We start from the raw sequence: 5,489 nt of genomic DNA on the forward strand, positions 1-5,489 counted from the left end.
GCAGAATTACCGCGAACAACAGTGAGAGCCGGGGCAACGGCCCGGCCCAAATACCCTTGAATTGAGTGCCGAGATTGTGGATCGTAAAGACGTTGACGAGCCATATCCACCATATGGTTGTTGCAAGAGAGGAAATCGGCTCCCAAAATAGCTTGATCCAAATCGGCCAAGTAGAATGTCCAAGAATAACTAACATTTTCGAATAGTAATTCGTGTGACACTCTGCCATAACTGCGGATGATTGGCCCATTAGCCGCAGTAAATGACGGAGAACCTCGAGAGGCAGAACGAACAGAACGTGTAACGGGTAGGATCCTTACTTGAGCTCCAGAATCAACCAAATACGAAACATTGTTCATTTTATTAGTGACAAACAACAACCGACCACCAACACTGGTTATTGATGGTCGGGCAACTCATTTCCCTGGAGCGAGTGGAGTTGGGATCTACCAAGCTTGGTCATAGGGCCTTGGACCGTCTTCCCGTAGGGGCACGGGCCTTCACAGCAATGAGCTTTGTCACCCCATCGCTTATGAAAGCAGCAGACTTTGTCCCTGGACGACGGGTGGGATACTTTGGTGCCCGCAGAGACGGCATTGATTGGACAGACCACGTTGACGGATGGTTCAAGGGATGATACCAGTTTGTCTGCGCCAATGCCAAATCACGGCAAGAGGTTGAATCCAGCAGCGGGACCAGATGAGGACGAACATCCTCTGGAAGTTGATCCATGAATAGAGTCTTGAACAGGAAGCAGGGTTCATGCCCCCCTAACAAACTGCGCATCTCATCCATCAGAGTCGATGGGGAGCTATCACCTAGTGGAGCTACCCTGAGGAGACGACGGGCCCTCTGGTACGATGATAACTTGAAAGACTAGAGGAGCCTGTCCTTCAAAACAGTGTACCTTGTCCCAATCGGGGGTGGGGCAATGATCAAATCCTCAACACGCTTGGCCGTAGCGTGATCCAGAGAGGACAACACATGATGGTACTTCGTTTTGTCCACCGAAACACCCTTCAGCACAAAGAGAGACTCAGCCTGCGCGAACCAGACAACTGGGTCCTCAGACCAAAAAGCGGGGAGATGTACCGATGCCGCAGAAACGACCGGCAACGGATGTGAGTTGGTCGTTGGAAGGGAATCCGGTTGGGGCTCAGGTTTCTTCGGGGATTTGGAAGGCATGACGACTTAACTAGCCGTCGGAATGTAACATCGGGGTCACCAATGAAGCGGTCACAATATCCCGTGTTCTTCGGTTCGTTTATTCAGATCAATTGCCAGCATAAAATACGAATTAACCATACGAGTCCTGAGTCTTGTACGTGAGTTGTCGTCGACTGAAGCGCCGCCACAGCTCTACTTCAGTAAAATTTCTTGGGGTGCTAATTGACGATAAATTGTCTTGGAAAGAGCACGTAAATCATCTAAGTAAATGCGTGAGGCGGACTCTTTCCACCTTTTTCATGTCTAATACTGCTCTTCCATCGAATCTCAGATTAGTATTAAATAATGCCCTAATTAAAAGCAAGCTGGAGTACTGTCTCAAATTTCTGAGCCACGGTTCCTCGCTAAATGGACTTTTCACCCTTCAGAAGAGAGCAATAAGGTGGGTTGTAATGGCAAAACGACATGCTCATACAACGGCATACTTCAAAAAACTCAATATTTTAAGAATCGCAGATCTGGGAGTAGTGAAGCGCTTGAAATATGTTTTTAGTTGTGTAAAACAGTTATCCCCGAATATCTTTAACAACTTCAAGCATAAGGTCCAAAGGGGCGGTATATTTTACCTATCTCTACCTAGCGTTAGACAAACCTGGCAACAAAAACTGCCAGATTTTCTTTTCGCCCATGAATGGAACGCACATCACGCAAAGTACAAGTTAAAATTTGACCCCAAAGCAACGCTCAAACTATGGACTGGGTGCGTGAGAGATCAGATCATTAGCTCTTATTGAACTGCATGTGCCAACTGATATTGTTTTGCATGTCAGTAGTGCAAGTATTTTTGGAGTGACCGACTAACTCTCTAAATTGAATCATGTCCCTTCTCAAGTCCTCAGGTCCAAAATCTGGTGCGGCGAATCGAATGATTGTAGTGTAAAATATACGCAAGAACAAAGGGCCTCACGAAAACAAGCTGATATAGCTTATGAGGTTCCACGGTCATATAATATACTATTCAACTATTTCAAACATTTTTACTCCCAAAGACCGAAATACATACATACATACATACATCTTGCAAAATAGTTTGGCTGGGTGTGATTAGGGCAAAGAGCCAGGTGAATTTCCGGATTGAATGGCCAACTTGATAGACTGTTATACGGGATCAGTGTCGGCAACCTCAATGAGTTTGCTCAAGGCTTGATCTTGGTTCACTGAGATTGTTGAAATTGAAATTTCAATTTCTTCGAACACTGGCGTTTGGGATAACGCGTCGGCTGTTTGGTGCGCTTTGCCAGCAACCCAATCCACTGAAAATGTATAATCCGAAAGTTTGACAAGGATCCGTTGAATACAAGGGTTCTCAACGGCGTCGAAGTTCGTTCCTCGAAAAATACAGCAAAGGGGCTTGTAATCGGTAACCATGTGGAATTGAGTTCCATGTAGATAGAGGCGACATCGAATAATCGCCCATTGGATGGCAAGAGCTTCCAATTCAATGGTCGCGTAGCGGGTCTCGGTCTCAGTCAAAAATCTTGACCCACATTGGACAAGCCTAGATGTTCCGTCATGGTGTATTTGAGTAAGGGCAAACCCTAATCGTCTCAGTCTCGAAGCATCCGTAAGCAATGTCGGTGGGAGACTGGGATCAAAATGGGCAAGAATCGGGCCTTTGGGCAATCACAAGAACCGATTTTGCTGCCTTGAAAGCCTCTCTGTGTTCTGTAAGCCATTGGAAGGCAATATCCTTTTTGAGAAGGGGGAGTGGGGTGAGGGAGTGTGGAAGTGCAGGGACACATTGTCCTAAGTAGTTTGCCAATCCAAAAAACGAACAAAGTTCTGAAATATTCGAAGGTGAAGGAAAATTAGAAATGGCTGCAATTTTGTCAGGATCAGGCCGAATTCCGTTAGAAGAAACAACGAAGCCCGCAAACTTGACAGATTTGCCGATTTGGGCTTTCCCCGTAGAAAGCGTGATCCCAGCTTCATCGCATCTTTGAAGGATCGTCTTTGTACGTACCATAAGCTCACCACAGGTGGGGGCAGGGATAAGGATATTATGGACTATCTTTTTTACTCCTGGTAGGCCTGCTAGAGCTTTGTCGCCTCTCCAGCAATACTCATCACCCAATGCATTTAATCCCATGGGCGCACGAAAAAATCGGAACCCTCGGAACGGAGTTCGGAACATTGTGACCTCCTTGGATTCCTCATCCAACTCTACTTGCCAGTAGCCTTTCACAGAATCTATGACGACAAACCATTATGAATTTGAGGGGGGTGCAATCCACCACTAGGCGTACTGATCTGTTTGGTTTGGGGACGACCAAACAAGGGCTTGACTAAACCAAAGGCTTTTCTGCTCTTTCGATGATCTTGGATTTGGTCATGAATTGAATTTCCGTCTCAGTATTCTCACGATGGGCGTAAGGGATATTTCGGGCAACTGGCACGTGTTTAGGGTGAATTTCAATGTCATCACGTAAATAAATATGCATTAGTTTGCCTTTCAACCGTTTTAAATATCGCAGAGGTGTCAAAAACCAACGGAAACGACTTGAGAAGCTCATGCAATTTCGCGATAGCCGTTGTCTGATCAACTTCCTTGATTTAATGGATAACCGTGTTTGCATTGAACACGTCGGTTTTAGGAAAAGAGGGGGCAACATTCCGAGTTTTATCATGTGGTGCCAAGACAGAAACATCTCATCATGAAGATCCGATGTAACAAAGGAGGTAATCTCTGTCTTGTGTTGTGAGCCGTATTTCAGAAGTAATGACACCGATCCTAGACAATCTAACGGGGAACCGTTGACGGCAATGATGTTTATTTCATTCCCCGTTTAAATGAGTATATCACGCTCCAAGATGAGATTGGATGCAAGAAGAGTCTCGGTTGCTCCGGAATCTGGAAGGGCCTTCAATTGGAATGCAGTCCCGATCTTTGGATAGACAAAAAACAAAGCACTGATTTTTCTCCCTGCCTTTTAATTGCAACAGAAGAAATTGTTTCTTCGTATTCCCACAGTAGGACATCTTGTGCATGCTAAGGCTCGGCGCTTGTCTGGTGAGAAATTGACGGCGGCCAGGAACAATTTTGCGTGTATGCTGGAACTGGGCATTGTGAGACGCTCGGACATCAGCTATTCCTCTGCTCTTCATGTCACGCCCAAGGCTGATGGATCCTGGCGCTTGGTAGGCAACTATCGGGCTTTGATTGCTAGAACGGTCCCGGATCGCTATCGTGTCCCACACATTCAAGATTTTGCGGACGGGTTGCATGGTTCTACGATCTATTCCAAGGTTGATTTGGTTAGAGGATACAATCAGATCCCAATGAATTCCGAAGATGTGCACAAGACAGCAGTTGTTACGCCCTTTGGGCTTTTTGAATGGCTAAAAATGCCATTTGGACTCCGAAACGTTGCGCAAACATTCCAAAGGATGATGGATTCAGTGTGGGGAGATTTGCCCTTTTTGTTTATTTATCTGGATGATATCCTAGTGGCCAGTGCAACGCGGAGTGACCATCTTCAACATCTTGAGACTCTGTTCCAACGCCTCTCTGAAAACGGACTGGTCATCAATCGGAAAAAGTGTCAGTGTGGCCAAAAGGAACTCTCATTCTTGGGACACCTAATATCGGCATCGGGGATACAGCCTTTGCCTGAACGTGTTTAGGCCATCCACGAGTTCCCTCTTCCTGAGTCATCAGAGAAATTGCGAGAATTTATTGGCATGATCGATTTTTATCGCCACTATATTCCAAATTTGGCGAAGGTTATGGCTCCTCTACATGATGTGCTGAAAAGCAATCCTCGGTCTACCCCAAATACCTTGGAGTTTAAACAGCAAGTACTTCTAGCTAAATCGAAGCTGGTCGACGCCACCCTGTTAACCTTTCCTTGAGCAGGTGCTTCATTGTCTTTATCAACGGATGCTTCCAGTGTGGCCGTGGGAGGAGTTCTAGAACAGTTCTGCGACGGTCACTGGCGACCTTTGGCCTTCTTTTCACGGAAACTCAAACCCGCAGAAGTCAAATAAAGCACGTTGGATCGCAAGTTGTTAGCCATATATCTGGCCGTACGCCACTTTCAACACTTTGTGGAGGGTCAAGACCTTGTCTTATTCACGGATCACAAACCCCTGACGTTTGCGTTATCGAGGAAGAATCCTGTGTCCAGTCAACAACAACGTCATCTTTCCTATATATATCCGAATTTAGTACCAACATCCTTCATGTTTTGGGGAAGAGGAACGTGGTCGCGGATGCGCTCTCTCGTGTCTCCTCAGTTCTGGAAGTTGTCACGCCAGAAATG

General features: G+C 46.1%; 1 long non-coding RNA gene across 1 annotated transcript; it reads left to right on the forward strand.

The window, feature by feature from the left end:
• Nucleotides 1-45: 45 nt before the first annotated feature.
• LOC131892085 (uncharacterized) lies at nt 46-1,309 on the forward strand. The gene is made up of 2 exons (XR_009374521.1): nt 46-307; nt 368-1,309. It is a non-coding gene; the product is annotated as an uncharacterized LOC131892085 (long non-coding RNA).
• The last annotated feature ends 4,180 nt before the right edge of the window (nt 1,310-5,489 follow it).

This window comes from Tigriopus californicus, chromosome 12, assembly GCF_007210705.1.
Source record: "Tigriopus californicus strain San Diego chromosome 12, Tcal_SD_v2.1, whole genome shotgun sequence".
NCBI lineage: Eukaryota > Metazoa > Arthropoda > Copepoda > Harpacticoida > Harpacticidae > Tigriopus > Tigriopus californicus.